Below are 17,486 nucleotides of genomic sequence, written 5' to 3' on the forward strand. Positions count from 1 at the left end.
GTTTATAGGAAGAAGCCAAGAAGCCATCTCTAGAACATGACAGTACAAGGTGAAGGAGCAAGCGCTGATGGAGAATCTGTAGTAAGTTATCCAGCAGAACCAGCTAAGATCATTAACTGATGAAAGTGGTCACACTAAACAACAGATTTTCAGTGTAGAGAAAAAGCCTTCTATTGGAAGAAGATGCCATCTAGGACTTTCACAGCTAGAGAGGAGACGTCAATGCCTGGCTTCAAAGTTTCAAAGGACAGCCTGACTCTCGTGTTAGGAGGTAATGCAGCTGGTGACTTTAAGTGGAAGCCAATGCTCATTGATGATTTTGAAAATCCTAGGCCCCTTAAGAATGATGCTAAATCTACTCTGCCTGTGCTCTATACATGGAACAACAAAGCCTGGAACAACAAAGCACATTTGTTGACAGCATGGTTTATTAAATATTTTAAGCCCACTGTTGAGATCTACTGCTCAAAAAAAGAAAAAAAAAAAAAGATTCCTTTCAATATATTACTGCTCATTGCCAATATACCTGGTTACCCAAGAGCTCTAACAGAGATGTATAAGGAAATTAATGCTGTTTACATGCCTGTTAACACACCATCCATTCTGCAGCCTGTGGATCAAAGAGTAATTTCAATTTTCAAGTCATATTATTTAAGAAGTACATTTTGTAAGACTATGGCAGCCATAGGTAATGATTCCTCTGATGGATCTGGGAAAGGAAAATGGAGAGCCTTCTGGAAATGATTCACCATTTAAAAAGCCATTAACAACATCTGTAATTCACAGGAGAAGGTCAAAATATCAACATCAACAGGAGTGGGAAGAAGTTTATTCCAGCCCTCTTGGAGTGTAAATTAGGAACCATTGTGGAAGACAGTGTGGTAATTCCTCAAGGCTCTAGAACTAGAAATACCATTTGACTCAGCGATCTCATTACTGGGTCTATACCCAAAGGATTATAAATCATGCTACTATAAAGACACATGCACACGTATGTTTATTGCAGCACTATTCACAATAGCAAAGACTTGGAACCAACCCAAATGTCCATCAATGATAGACTAGATTAAGAAAATGTGGCACATATACACCATGGAATACTATGCAGCCATAAAAAAGGATGAGTTCATGTCCTTTTTTGGGACATGGATGAAGCTGGAAACCATCATTCTCAGCAAACTATCACAAGGACAGAAAACCAAACACCACATGTTCTCACTCATAGGTGGGAGTTGAACAACGAGAACACATGGACAGGGCAGGAAACATCACACACCGGGGCCTGTCGGTGGGTGGGAGGCTGGGGGAGGTATAGCATTAGAAGAAATATCTAATGTAAATGACGAGTTGATGGGTGCAGCAAACCAACATGGCACATGTATACCTATGTAACAAACCAGCACGTTGTGCACATGTACCCTAGAACTTAAAGTATAATAATAAAAAAAAAGCATATAAAAAGATTATGATTTGCTGCAGGCTCAGATGATGGTTAGCACTTTTTAGGAATGAAGTATTTTCAAACTAAGATATGTACATTTTTTAGACATAATGCTATTGCACCCTTAGTAACTACATTATAGTATAAACACAGCTTTTTATATACACTGGGAAACCAAAAAGTTTGTGTAACTTACTTTCCTGTGACATTTGCAATATCTTGGAGGTATGCTTGTATGCAATACATTGTTATTAACTATTGTCACTATGATGTGTAACAGATTTCTGGAACTATTCTTACTGTCTAACTGACATCTTGTATCCTTTGGCCAACATCTCCCCAATCCCCTTATCCCGCAGCCTCTGATAACCACCATTTTACTCTTTACTTTTATGAGGTTGACTTTATTAGATTTCACATATTAGTGAGATCATATGGTATTTGTCTTTTTGTGTTTGGCTTATTTCACTTAACGTAATGTCATTCAGGTTTATCTATGTTGTTGCAAATGATGGGATTTCCTTCTTTTTTAAGGCTAAATAAAAATACCAAATTTTCTTTATCCATTCACCCATTGATAGACACTTAGTGGACTTTATATCTTCGCTATTGTGAATAATGCTGCAGTGAACAAGAGAGTTCAGTATCACTTCGAGGTACTAATTTTATTTCCATTGGATATATACTCAGTAATGGGATTGCTGGATCATATGGTAGTTCTATTTTATTTTATTTTATTTTATTTTATTTATTTATTTATTTTTTTGAGGAGCCTTCATATTTTTTTCCATAATGGATGTACTAATTTACATTCCTATTAACAGTGTACAAGAGTTCTCTTTTCCCCACATCCTTGCAATAACTTATTATTATTATTATTTTTTACAGTAGCCATTTTAACAGGTGTGAGGGGATATTTCATTGTGGTTTTGGTTTGCATTTTCCTGGTGATTAGTGATACTGAATTTTTTTTTAAAAATATACTTCTTGGCCATTTGCATGTCTTCTTTTGAGACATGTCTATTCAGGTTCTTTGCCTATGTTTTAACAGGGTTCTTTGTTTCCTTATTATTGAGCTGTTTGAATTCCTTATATATTTTGGATATGAGCCCCTTGTTAGATGTATGGTTAGCAAATATTTTCTCCCATTCTGTTGGTTGTCTCATTATTCTTTTTATTGTTAAGGGACCCATTTTAAATATAAAGACACAAAGAGGTTAAAATTAAAAGAATGGGGGGAAAAGAAATACCACGCTGATGCTATATTAGACAAAATAGATTTCAGAGCAAAAAATATTAGAAGGATAAAGGTCATGCCATAATGATAAAGAAGTGATTTGATCAAGAGGACATAACAATCCTCAACATCAATGTACCTAATAACAGAGCTTCCAAATAAAGGAAGCAAAAACTGATAGAATTGCAAGGAGAAGTAGACTAATCTACAATTATATTCAGAAATGTCCTTTCTCAATAAATGATAGAACAAGTATAAAGAAAATCAGTAGGGATATGGGATACTTGGACATCACTATTAATCACCTTGACCTAATTGACATTTATAGAGCATTCCATCCAATGACAAGAGGGAACACACTCTTCACAAATGCATACAAAACAGCTGGGCACAGTGGCTCACGCCTGTAATCCCAGCACTTTGGGAGGCTGAGGCGGGTGAATCACTTGAGGTCAGGAGCTCGAGACCAGTCTGGTCAACATGGTGAAACCCTGTCTGTACTAAAAACACAAAATTTAGATGGACATGGTGGAGCACACCTGTAATCCCAACTACTCCAGAAGCTGAGGTGGGAGAATCGCTTGAACCTGGGAGGCAGAGGTTGCAGTGAGTCAAGATCGCACCACTGTGCTTCAGCCCAGCTGACAGAGTGAGACCCTCTCTTGGAAAATAAAACAAAAACCAAAAACCAACCAACCAACCAATCAACCAAACAAACAAACAAAATACAGAACATTTACCAAGATAGATCATATTCTGGGCCATAAAACAAGTCTCAAAAGACCATCCATTCATATAAATCTTGTTCTCTGACTACATGCACTAAAATTAGGAATTGACAACAGAAAGTAATCAGGAAAATCCCTCAATATTTGAAAATTAGGTCATATGCTTCTAAATAACCCACAAGTCAAAGAAAAAGCAAAAGGGGAATTAAAAGGCATTTTTAACTGAATTAAAACAAAAATCCAATATATCAAAATTTGTGGGATGCAGCTAAAGTAGTACTTACAGAGAAATTTATAGCACTAGGTGTCTACTTTAGAAATCAGGAAAAGTCTTAAATAAATGACCTCAGCTTTTACCTTAAAAAATTAGGGGAAATTTGGGAGGCCGAGTTGGGTGGATCACCTGAGGTCAAGAGTTCGAGACCAGCCTGGGCAACATGGCAAAACCCCATCTCTACTAAAAATATAAAGATTAGCTGGGTGTGGTGGCGGGTGCCTGTAATATCAGCTACTTGGGAGGGTGAGGTTTGAACCCAGGGGGCTGGAGGTTACAGTGAGCCAAGATCATGCCACTTTACTCCAGCCTGGGCAAAAGAGCAAAACGCTGGCTAAATAAAATTTAAAAATTTAAAAAAAAAATTAGGAGAAAAAAATGAAACTCAAAGTAAATAGAAGGATGGAAACAATAAACATTAGATTAGAAATCAATGAAATAGAACACAGAAATATCAGTGGAGAAAAATCAATGAAACCAAAAAGTATTTTTTTGAGATCAATAAAGTTGATTAAACTTTAGCCAGACTAACTGAGAGAGGGGGAGAGAGATAGATAGAGAGAGAGAGAGAGAGAGAGAGAGAGAGAGGATACAAATGACCAATATCAAGAATGAGAGAGGTGACATTACTACAAATTCTATATATAGTAAAAGAATAATACAAGAATTTTATGAACATCTTTTTAAATAAAATAGACAAATTCCTTGATAGATAAAACTATCAATAAGAAATTTAAAACCTGAAAATCCCTATATTAAAGACAATAAATTTGTAGTCAAAAACTTTCCCTCAAGCCAGGCACAGTGGCTCATGCCTGTAATCACAACATTTTGGGAGGCTGAGGCAGGAGGACTGCTTGAGCCCAGGCGTTTGAGAACAGCCTGAGTAACATAGCGAGAACTCATTTCTATAAATAATAAAAAATTTAGCCAGGCATGGTGGCGCATGCCTGTAGTCCCAGCTACTAGGGAACCTGAGGTGGGAGGATCTCTTGAGCCTGGGAGGTTGAGGCTGTTGTGAGCTGTGATGGCACCACTGCACTCCAGCCTGGGCAACACAGTGAGAACCCTGTTTCAAAAAAGCAAAAATGGGCCAGGCACGGTGGCTCATGCTTGTAATCCCAACACTTTAGAAGGCTGAGGAGGGGTGGATCACCTGAGGTCAGGAGTTTGAGACCAGCCTGGCTGGAGCCCCTTCTCTACTAAAAATACAAAAAATTAGCCAGGCGTGTGGCGGGTGCCTGTAGTCCCAGCTACTTGGGAGGCTGAGGCAGGAGAATCACTTGAACTGGGAGGCGGAGGTTGCAGTGAGCCGAGATTGTGCCACTGCACTCCAGCCTGCCAACAAGAGCAAAAACTTCATCTCAAAAGAAAAAAGAAAAAAACCAAACAAACAAAAAACAAAAACAAATCAAAACCCAAAACCCAAAAACTTTTCCACAAAGAAAACTCCAGGCCCAGATGATTTCACTAGGCAATTCTACTAAACAGTTAAGGAACATGTAATATGAATTTTACACAAATTCTTCCAGAAAATTGAAGAGAAGGGAATACTTTCTTTTCTACCAGGACAGCATTATTGGGATATCAGGACTAGACAAAGGCATTAGAGGAGAACTACAGACCAATGCACTTCATAACATAATTGCGCTAATTCTTAACAAAATGTTAGCAAACCAAAGCCAACAATATATAAAAAAGAATAAGTCATGATCAATACATTACCCTAGGAATGTGAGTTTAGTTTAACACTTGAAAATTCACCACTATATATACGACTAAAAAGAAAAAAACATATGCAGAAAAAGCGTTGACAAAATTCAACATCCATTATTGATAAAACCCCTCAGCCAAATAGGAATAGAAGATTCCTTCCTCAACACGACAAAGGGTATTTAGAAAAAGCCTACAGTCAACATCATGTTTAAAGGCCAAAGATTGAACGTTTTCCCCCAAGATGAGGAACTAAACAAAGATGTCTGCTCTTACCACTTCTATTCAACATTGTACTAGAGGTTCTAGCCAGTGCATAAAGGCAAGGAAAACAACAACAACATCTAGATTGGAAAGGAAGAAGTAAAACTGTGTATTTGCAGATTGTATGTTTATCAGTAGAAAATCTAAAGGAATCTACAAAAAGCTCTACTAAAGGTATTAAATGAATTTAGCAAAGTTTCAAGACACATGATTAATATATAAAAATTAATTATATTTCTATACAATGCCAATGAATAATCAGAAATTGCCATATAAAAATAGTATTCAATAACATCAAAAATAGGAAATATTTAGGAATAAATTCCAGAAAGGTGAGCAAGACCCATATTTTGAAAACTATAAAATATTGAAATTAAAAAGGACTAAAGTGTCCATGGAATGAAAAATTTGATTTTGTTATGATATAAGTTCTTCCCAAGTTGATCTATAGATTCAATGCAATGTTGATCAAAATGTCAGTGGATTTTTGTTGAAATTTGACAACGTGATTCAAAATTCATACGGAAATGCAAAAAACCTAGACTAGCAAGATCAGTACTGAAAAAGAAGGGCAAAGTCAAGGGCTGAAACTACCTGATTTCAAGATTTATTATAAAGGGAGAGTAATCCAGACAGCGTGGTATTAGTGCCAAGACAGACAAATATATCAATGAAACAGAAGGAGAGTTTAGAACTAGATTCTTACATACTTGAGTAAATGATTTTTTGCAAAGGTGCAAGGGTAATCAGTGGAGACAGGATACTGTTTTCAACAAATAGTATGGGGACAACTATATATCTAAGCAACAAAACAACAAAAGAACTTCAAACTACATTTCATACCACATACAAAAATCAATTCAAAATGGATGATAAACCTAAATGTAAACTCTAGAACTATAACATTTCTAGAAGGCAACATAGGAAAAAATATTTGAGGCCTTGTGTCGGGCAAAACTTATTAGATATGACACTAAAAGCATGATCCATAGAAGAAAAATAATAAATTTAACTTCATAAAAATTAAGAAGGTCTTTTTTTTTTTTTTTTTTTAAGAGACAGGTTCTGGCTATGTTGCCCAGGCTTGAGTGCAGCAGCTATTCACAGGCCCGATTATAACACATTATAGCCTCCAACTTCTGGCCTCAGGAGATTCTCTTGCCTGAGCCTCCTGAGTAGCTAGGACTACAAGTGTGCACCAGGGCACCTGGCTGAAGAAACTCTGCTTTTGGAAAAACACTGTTAAGAGAGTAAAAAGAATAAAAAGATAAGCCTAAACTGGGAAACAATATTTGCCAATCACATATCTGATGGATTTGTATCCACAATATATAAACAACTCTTTAATTTTTTTTAAAGAAATTTAGAATCAGAGTCTCCTGTGTTGTCCATGCTGGACTTGAAATCCTAGGTTTAAGCAATTATTCCTGCTCAGTGTCCAGAGTAGCTGGGACAGCAGGCGTGCGTCACTGGGCCCAGCCAGGATATATAAACAACTCTAAAACTTAATTAACATGAAAAAAATTTTTTTAAAAATACACTAAAGACTTGAAGAGACACTTCGCCGGAGGATTTAGTGATGACAAATCCATGAAAAGATGTTCAATATCTTTAGTCACTAGTGAAATGGAAGACAAACCCACAGTGAGATAAAACTACACACCTATTTAAACAGTTAAAATTAATCACCCCAAATGTTGATGAGGATGTAGAACAACTGAAATTCACATGCTGCTAGTAGGAATGGAAAGACATAACCACTTTGGAAGGCAGTTTGGCCCTTTCTTAATAGGTTAAATATACAACTAAAACAGGACTCAGTTATTCCATTCCTAGATACTTATACCCATGAGAAACAAAAGCATATATATCTATACAAAGACCTGCACACGAATGCTCCTAACAGCTTTGTTCGTAATAGGCAAACACTGGAAATAACCTAAATGTCATCAACAGGTGATTGAATAAACACACTGTGGTGTATCCCCATAAAGAATACTACTAAGCAGTAAAAAGGAACTCTTGATAGGCAACGACTGAATAATCTCAAAACGATTATGCCGAGTGGAAGAAGCCATACAAAAAAGAGAGTTTGTACTGTATGATTCCATTTATTTAAAATTCCAGAAAATGCAAACCAATGTACAGTAATAGAAAGAAGATCAGTGGTTGCCTGGAGAGGGTGTGTGGGGGCGAGCGATGCAGGGAGTGATTACAAAGAAGCACACGGAGAAATTTTTGGAGGTGATGGGTGTGTTCATTACCTTGGTGGTGATGGTTTCATGAATGTACACATATGTCAAAATTGTACAATCTAAACACATGCAAATATACTCCAGTAAAGCTAATTTTAAATGTATTGTAGAGGGCACATTATGTGATAAGCATACCGTGTGCCAGGCTGTGTTAGCAATGTGTGAAGTGCATTCTCCCCGTTAATACAAACAAGAAGTTTATCAGGTTGCTACTGTGATTGTTTCCTTTTACAGACGAGAACACTGAGGTCTGGAGAGGTTGTTACACCCTCTTTCCCTCTTGTGATTGGTGGTAGGAAAATATTAAGTAGAGGAGCAGCACAGTAAAGTGCAAAGAGCTCTGGCACTCCTTACCTAGATTCTGGAGTGAGGGTGGAGTGAGTGGTTGAAACGCTCATGCCTACTTTATAGATGGACAGACTGAGGATCGGAAAGACTGAGGTGGCCTGGGGGCTGTCAGGGAGGCAGCGCCTCCCCGCTCCTAGCAATAGGTCCCTGTGGGCTGAAACACGAGCCTCCACCTGCCGCTGATTGACTTGATTTTTTCAGTGGGCCCAAGATCCTGTAAATTGAGTTCCCTGTGCTTTTGGATGTCAGAAACTTCACTGAGAGCGGCACTGCTGCGGGGCAGGAGAAAGGTAAGACTTGGCACTGACGTGGGCCACGGAGCACGCGAGTCACCACGACAGCTTTCGGGTCTTGCCGCCCGGCGCTGGCCGGGAGCCAGCCGGCGTCTCGCGGCGGGTCCCGGCCCTCAGCCCGCGGCCCCTCCCGGCGGCTCGGCGGGGGTGTCGCGGAGGCGGACCCGGGGACGCTCGCTGGCGCTCCCGGGCGGCGCCCCCTGCCGGCGCCCTGCTCCCTCTTGCCCCTGATCAGCTCCCGGCGGCGCGGGGACGCGGGCCTGAGAGCCAGCGGGCGGGCGGCGCGCTGCGGGCGAGCGGGCGAGCGGGCGCGCCCTGCAGGGGTAGGTGGGCCGCGGGGGCGCGGGCGGGCGGGCGCGAAGCACGGGGGCGGGGGCGGGGGCGGGGGCGGTGGCGCGTGCGGGCGGGGGCCGGCCCGGGCAGGGGGAGCGCGCGGAGGGGTCGGCGCGGGGGCGGGGCGGGCGGGGGGCCCGGCGAGCGGGGCGCGCGCGCGGTGGCGCGCGGCGGGCGCGAGTCATCAATTATGCAAGGAGTCGGGCGGCGCGGGGGGCGGGCGCGGGGAGCGCTCCAAGATGGCGCCCACCGCAGTCCCGCCCGCCGCAGCCTCGGCACCTTTGCAGTCCGGCCGCGCCTCCCGGGCCCCGCGTTAGGGCCGCCGCTGCCTCCCTCGCCGCCGCCGCTGCCGTAAGTCGCCCCAGAGCCCCCGCCCTGGCGCTGCTTCCTGCCCTCCGGGTTTCCCTTCTCACCTCGGGACCCTTGAGCGGGGCTCGCCCATCTCCAGTCAGGGGCTTTGCCGCAGAGTGCGCGGCGGGGCTTGACGGGCCGTGGAGCTGGGGTTCTGCTCTCCTTGTTTTGGACGGGTGTTTGGAAGTCTTGCTTCCTTCTACCGTGTGTACCGGGGGTCTCTTAGGACAACTGAGGACCACCAGTCCCCACCCCGGACACCCTGCTCTCTCCGTCTCGGCTACAGTGAGGGACACGGCCCGTCCTTGGTGCCCCTTCCGCGGTGCAGCCCCCCACCCTCCCCCAGTGCTGGGGCAGAGTTGGGGCCCCTAGCCGGCTTGCACTGGGAAGGGCAGCGCTGTCGGGATCTTCCTACAGCTGCCCCTCAGCTCTACCCCTCCCCCATGTCTTACTGCATCCTTCTCCCTCACCCGGCTTCACATTGCTAAAAACTGCAGAAGCCAAGGGCTCCTGGGTTCTTCCGGCAGCCAGCGCTCCCGACTCCCTCTGTCCTTTACTCGGATGCATTCGTCCCCCTCCCAACAGGGTGCTCTGGGATTGTGATGGGGGCTCCCGGGACCTTCCTCGGCAGGCTAGGATCCCTGCATTTGGAAGCACATCACTTTGAGAATATCGCCTTCCCCCATCCCACCCCCACCCCCACCCCTATGCCACCCGATGCAGAGCTTGTTCCTCTCCTCTCCCTCCCCCACCTTACCATCAGCAGCAGCACCCTTGGCTTCTTGTTAGCGTTGGGGTACAGGACTGTTTGCCCAGCTCCGTGGGCTTGGACCCTCCTTTCTAGTTCTCACTTGGTACCTTGGGGCACCGCAAAGCCTCTGCAATTTCTCCTGAGAGCTCAGCTCTATCCCTTCCGTTGCCAGCAGCAACCACCAGTGGAGACTTGGCTAACTTTCCCGGGGTTAGCCAGGACTGTCAGACCCTTTCAGGGGCCCCAGCTTCGAATTGGGATGGAATGGGAACCATTTTTCAGCCCGATAAATAGGATTCTTCAAACCATGCATTGCATCCAACTACTCCGCCCTATGCCCTCTTCCTCACTTACACTGCAGTTTTTGAAGCATGGGGGAATACATTTTATGTGCGGAGATTCCAAGATTCTGCATCAGCGTTCATAATAAATGGATGTCATCTGTTTGGGGGGAGGGTAGAAGAAACTTTGGATTGCATCTGGCTAAATTCAGGGGGAGGGAGAAATAATTAGCATGGAGCAAGCTCTGCCACACAAGGAAAACTGCTTTTCATGCACAGTGGGCACCGGAGAATCAGGGATGGAAGCAGGAAGTGTGGGTGGGGGCTTTGGGGGTAAAGGGGGAGAGTGCTTTTTATAACTGTTTTCTCAAGTTTGAACCTGGAGAGCCTTTAGAGAGAGGTAGCAGTGTGTTAGGGCTGGGGGATGTTTTAGCTTTCCAATGGAGATATCGGGTGTGGTAGGTTTTTCACTATCTCAAAATCCCTCTGCACTTCTCTTTTCTCCACGTGCATTAGAAGATATGGCGGGGGGGATATTGTGCTTTTTTCTCAAAAAAATTTTTTTTTATTTGTAATGCAAATGGCTGGATAACATTACCACACGGTATCATCCTGGTAGGAATCTTGGGGGAATCAGACTTAAAATGCTGAAAGCTTTGTAGCACATTACATGTAACCTGGTTCTTGAAATACTGCAGCATTTTTCTTTGGAACTCATGACCCATAAGGCCTTCATTTCTCCCTGAAAGAGGATTTGGTTGCTGGTTGGTGGGGTGGTGGTTATGGGTAGTGATCCTTTGGTGTTCAGCACGCATTCCCTGTCCTAGAAATTGAGGTCCTCCCTGGAGAGGGCTGCAAGCATGTTCCGTGTTCTCCGAACATCTGATTCAGGGTATATGTAAATGTGTTGTGTTTCTGAGTAGAGCTTGTGGTGGGTATTGCAAAGCAGTTCATAATGGTGCAGGTCAGTTATTGGTTTCTTGGCTTCAGTTTGAGCAGCTTTGGTTTTCATTTGGGGTTTTGTAAACTTTTATCAAAATCCTTTGAGGATTTTGTTTTCAATTAATAAAGGATAATCAAGTGGAATACAGCATCCTTAAAAACAACCATCTGGTTGCTGTTGTTTTCCTTGTAGGACCCTTAACAAATTTTTCTCCTGGTCCAGCTTTGGGTTGCCTCTGTTTAGGCTTGTACTCGGGTTTCTTGCTGTGGTGCTGAAAGGACAGTTCCCCGACCAGTCCTGCGGCGAAGTGCACACACGCTGGACATGATTGGGTTTTTCTCTGCTTTTTATTATCAGCAGACTTTCCCATGGATGTGTATGTACATGCGCAGCTGGGTTTGTACTTGAGGTTGAAGGCCTAGTTATCATATTTTATTACTCCCACATAGCTCTTCATTTTGGCTGTCCCTCATGGAGACAATGTTTTACAGGCTGCAACAGATCCATATGTAAGCCATAGTGACATTTTGCTGACTGCATTATTTCAGCACACTTCAGTCATTTCAAATAGCAAGCAACTGTTAATATTCTTGGTCTCCACAAGAAGTAATCCGATAGCTGACTAAATTAAATTGGATCAGAAGAGCATCTTCTGTGGGTTGATTTGAATAGTGAACTGGGCAAGGCACTTGACACAGCAGAGGTATTTCTAAAGTAGATTTGTCCAAAAAACTATTTTAAAATCATAAAATAGGAAGGAGGCCATACAATTCACTTGGTACCACCTTCCATCCAATACAGGAATCTCCTTTATGGGAGATCTTTGCTTTGAATACATCCATTGGTAGGGAACTTACTGCCACATAACGTAGCTCATTCCATTTGGATTCCACTGTGATCAAAGTATTTTAATCTCATTGAAAAGGTAATATACATAAAGTTGAAAGACACATAAATTGGGGCTATATCGGGGCAAATGCCATTCTTGTGCTTGTTTCCAGGAAAAGATTGAGAATTATTGTTCTGTAGAGAATATACAAGAAATGTGCACTTAGTTGAAAAGAATGCAAAAATAGAGACATGTCCACCTAAAGCAAGAAAAACATTCTGTGAATGGAAAGAAAAATAATTATCTTTAATGTGCTGGTATTATGTAACAAATTGTTCTAGAAGGCACATGTTTGAATTAATGAATATTCAATTCCTATGGATTATATTTAAGGACAATAAAGCTATACTATAAAGTGTTATAAATCCAAAGTTTAAGGCCGGGCGCGGTGGCTCAAGCCTGTAATCCCAGCACTTTGGGAGGCCAAGACGGGCGGATCACGAGGTCAGGAGATCAAGACCGTCCTGCTAACACAGTGAAACCCCGTCTCTACTAAAAAAAAAATACAAAAAACTAGCCGAGCGAGGTGGCGGGCACCTGTAGTCCCAGCTACTTGGGAGGCTGAGGCAGGAGAATGGCGTAAACCCGGGAGGCGGAGCTTGCAGTGAGCTGAGATCCGGCCACTGCACTCCAGCCTGGGCGACAGAGCGAGACTCCGTCTCAACAACAACAACAACAACAACAAAAATCCAAAGTTTATCCAGAGTGAGATCAGTTACCATAATTATAAAAATACATACTTATTGCAGAAAAATTTTAATATATGTAAAAACAGAGGGAAAAAGTCATCCCTAGTTTTACCATCCTTACCATCTTTGCTTCTACCATAAGCAAAACAATTATCTGTGTTTTATTATGTTTTTCCAGTCTTTTTTATTTCCCATAGAGAGGGAAAGAAGCACTTGTAAAGTTATCCAGAATGACAGTATTTTAAAACTGAGCCCTTTAAGCTCTTAATTTTATAGTTCACTAGCTAGTCATTTAGGGACTTAAACAGATTGTTGTATTTCAATTTACCTTTTTCTTAATCCTTTAGAAATGTTCCAAAAAAACTTTAATGTGAAAGAATTCACTCATAGAATTGGACTTCTATAAAGTCTCTTTGTTTGTATTTAGCACATTAACTGAGGAAAAAATAAACCTTTTCTTAGTCAATGAATCAACAAATAGTCTCACTCCGCACCTACTATGTATAAGGCACTGTGCTGAACACTAGTACAATGCCTCTCTAAGCTGGTGAGCACCAGCTTGAAAAGTAATACTGTGCTCAAAAACTGTGGCTATTAAAGTGTCGAAGGAAACAGAACTTTTACTCTATAAGTTTATTAATTGCTGAAATGTGTGGCAGTCTGTTAGGGCCAGCCCAGTGATTTAACCTAAAAAAGAATAGTTTGTGCAAGAATGGGAAGTAAATGCAGGCAAAGAAAAGACAAAGAAGGTTTCTGGAAAAATTATCCCTTTGTGAAGTTAATAGAGACACAGCCAGGACATGTATTTAAGTACTATGTTAGAGATTAAGGTGAAATGAAAATGCAAGAAGGTTGCTATAGTTACACCATTGAGAAGAAAATGTCAGAAGCAGTATGGGCTTTGGAATCAGACAGAACTGGATTCAAATCCTGACTCTGCTACGTATTAGCTTTGTTACCTTGGGCAAGTTATTTAATCTATTGGAGCTTCAGTGTTCCTATCTATAAAAGTGGGAATAATAATACCTACGTTGCAGGGTATTTGTGGGGATTAAATGAAATCTCTGTTTCCTTATGGTTTCTGACACGTAGTGCTTAATATATATTAGCCCCTTTTCCTCTAGGGATTTGGCTGCTTAATGTGTATTTATATATGTATTTGACATGGTATATATGTACTGTATTGAATTTCAGTAGTCTGAAAAGCAGACGGTTGCTTTATCTTCAGTCTGGCATAGAGGATGGAACCCGTAGGTACCCTAACTTGGATGGACATTGCTAAGAAAAGTTTTACTGCACAATTGCTCTGCTGGCTTCCACCAACACAGTGCAAATGTGGTTACCAAAGTAACTTTTGCGTTGTCCATTCCCAAACTACAGTAGAATAGGACTCTCTACCCAAAAGGAATGCTTTGGCACTCTCCAGCTGGCAGGCAGCTGGGCTGTTTTTAGCTGTAGCCTGGGATCTGAAGGTGAAAGGGACTCAAAGGCTGAGGCCTGCCTTATGCTGACTTGAGCTGGATTTTTACATTGTGGTCAATGATTATACGTGTTTGGAGTTGGTTTTGTCTTCAGCACCATTTTACGTTTCCCCACTGTATAGTCTTTGAACTGCTTTATTTGTATGGGTCTCATAGGTGACCTGCCACCTTTGGTAAATGTTACTCTGTGTTTGTCTATTTATAAAAACTTTCAAAATCCTTCTATCAGTCGATTGAGAAGGAGGTAAGGCAAATATCCTACCCACTTTATAGCTGAAGAAACTGAGTATCGAAGAGCTTAAGGAAGGAAGTTGTCCAGGCTAAGGACTATCTACCTGGTGTAGTGGAGACTGGTACCTAGGTTGGTCGACTCATGTTTAATGACTTTTTTCTACTAAATGGTGTTATATTCTGATGTTCATATAACCAAGTAATGTGAACAATTTTAGTTTTATTTTAAGAAATTTTCATTAACCTAGGTAGCTAAACATATCTCAGTGAGTGGGCATAATGAAAGATTCTGGGATAGACAGAGGGAGGGCAAAAGTGCCTTTGAAGGAAAGCATTTTGGAAGCAGGAAGGATGAGGGGAAATTAACAGAAGATGTATCAGTAAGTAGAATATGGATGAAAACAGGAGGCGCTGAAGTAACACTCTTCTGTTCCTTCTGCAGCTATCCTAGCTACTTTTAAAAAGGTCATATCTTGGTGTCTGCTTATCTTTCTCTGTGTCTCTTTCATGTAAACACATATAGTTGGCTATTCATGAAAGCTCTCCCATTGCCAACCTAGGTTGTAACCAGGACTGTAGGGAATTATGACCACTGTTACCTGGACTTCTTTGCTTATGCAAGGCTGAAACTGGTGTGAGACTCAGAGAACAGAATATGCTGGGGATTGGTGATGGGTGCAGGCAGCAAGTTGGGGCCAAAGAAGTTCTGGGAGGACTTTAGGCTAGAAGTACTACAAAGGTAAAAGAGGATAACAGTTAAGATTTTCCTTGGGTATATGGAGATGTATCATACTGAGGAGAATAGAATGAAATAACAGCCAGAAGCCTGAGAGTCTGAGAGGTACTTTTAGTTTGGTACTGAAGCTCTCTTGATCCTGGAAGGAGTTGATTGGGGTGGGTTGACTAAAATAGGCAATGGAGAGATTTGGATCACTTTATATTCTCTATTGATGGTAGGCATCCTGTGTTCACTGGGCGTGTCCCAGGATCTGGAAGTGGAAAGCAATGAACTCCCTCAAAAGGCACATTCACAGGCTCCTTTCATATTCAGCTGATTAGTGCAGTTTTTGTGTTATAGTTTTTTTTGGGTTCCTGGGGAGTAGGAATGTTAGAGAAATGTGGATGCTTACTTATCCAGGGATGGATCATCAAGCCGGTGAATTACACAGTTATTTATTTTTCTCCTTTTTCCTCCATTATGAGCACTTAACTCATCATTAGCATTTCTACCAGCGTGAACTTTGGAAGGGAGAAAAAGCCAAAATTAAAATGTTACTTTTACTTTTTAGATAATGATTGATAAAGGAAGAGATGGCAACTACTTCGTCAATGAAAAAGCACCTCATATTTGATCTATTCTTCTCTGTTTATTTTAATAGTATAGACAGTTGAAGGCCGAGCCTCTAAAAGTTTAATGCCCACTGCAAGCTGGTGTAAATAGCATTTTTCTTTCATTTTACTGAGCAACAACCCTGTAAACAAGTAGGGTTTAATTTATTATATATTTAGCTCCTTGTTTCAGGATTAATTCCTCAATTAAGGATAAGGCAACAGGCTTTTGTGTTACATTCACTACTGTCTTTTTATCTTAGCAGGAAGCTGAATGCTTTTAAATAAAAAAAATTGATGCATTATTAAATTGCAGAAAAAAAAATAAATCAAGCAGGTTGCAAATGAGACTGGTAGGGCATTCTCAGAGGTCAGAATACCCAGAAATCACATTTGCTACAGACTTCTCAATTGGATTTCCTATGATTTGGTGAATACTATAAAGAGGCATAATGCCTTGTTTGTAGGAAAGATGTCTTGAAGATAATTAGTCATTTTTTAAGATGAGTATTGTAATAGGGAGGGAAGAAAGTGTTTGGAGTGTGACGAATCATCATAGGGAGAAAGCAAAAGAAGGTGAATGACAGAGTGAAAATGGGCAAGGGGATTTGGGTGTGAACGTGGGGAACTGCTCATATTTTAAGAGTAGGTATTCACTCCCCTCTGACAATTCTTTTGGGTACACCTCCATGTTACTGAACCATATTCTCATCTGCTGGACAGGGCACAGAACCTTAGGAAGGTGGTTTTTGTTGTTGTTTAGTTTCATTTTATCCTTAGCTCTGCTAGAACTTTGCTGCAAATTGCTTTCTTTATCTGATCTCTGCATTGAGAAAACTGGATAATATTTTCTTGCTTTATGGAAAAAAATGTAGTAATATTCTTAAACGTTTCTTTCATTTCCTCTTGATTTTTAGTCACATAATATAAAAACATTTTCTCAGAAGGCTCTGTTGACAGTTTCTCTTCCATTCTATGTCTTGAAATATTTGTTTGAATATTTAACAGAGGCACAGAATTCAAAAATCAAAAAGTTCGAAGTTAAGTCTTCTTTTACTGTCTCCTAGTCATGCAGTATGCACTCCATAATAGCAGTTACTGTTACTAATTTCTCTTGTAATGCTTCCTGCATGCATACATACACATATACGTATTATCTCCCCCTGCTCCTCACACAGTTATTTCCATTGTCTTTTAAGGAAGACTTAAAATAATTTGGGGATTTGGACTCTCATTTTAGATCATCTTAGATCAATTAATTACCCCTTTTCCTTAAGAAATACATGATCCCTCTGTTTTATTTTTCTTACTAAAATTTATATTCTAATTTCTTGGCTTATTTAATGTACGAAGTTTGTTTGGGCTGAAGCAGCCTTTCCTACTAACCTACATTGCTTTTAGAGTTTTCCTTATAGAATTATCTGTTAAAAATAAAAGTGCAGGGGGAGACATAGCCTTGAGAACTATTGGTTCATTGCTGTCTGTGAGTGAACTCTAAATCACCTGTCTTGACCACATCAGTCAACAAATATTTAGCAAGTAGCAACTATGGGATATGTAAAAGATAGATAGACATTATGTTCTAGGGACTTATTTATTTTGTGAAATAAGTCATAAACACAAAATATTAAATAAGAAAAGATTTTCACAATGGT

The 17,486-nt window shown here is 41.1% G+C and overlaps 1 protein-coding gene across 5 annotated transcripts in view; it reads left to right on the forward strand.

The window, feature by feature from the left end:
- Window positions 1-9,110: 9,110 nt before the first annotated feature.
- SCN8A (sodium voltage-gated channel alpha subunit 8) overlaps window positions 9,111-17,486 on the forward strand; it is a 213,565-nt gene continuing 205,189 nt past the window's right edge. For all 5 annotated transcript variants that reach the window (XM_028829498.2, XM_028829499.2, XM_028829495.2 and 2 more), the window contains exon 1: window positions 9,111-9,237. The gene's annotated coding sequence lies outside the window, so the exon portion shown is untranslated. The remainder of the gene's footprint in view (window positions 9,238-17,486) is intronic.

This window comes from Macaca mulatta, chromosome 11 (genome assembly GCF_049350105.2).
Source record: "Macaca mulatta isolate MMU2019108-1 chromosome 11, T2T-MMU8v2.0, whole genome shotgun sequence".
NCBI classification, from domain to species: Eukaryota; Metazoa; Chordata; class Mammalia; order Primates; family Cercopithecidae; genus Macaca; species Macaca mulatta.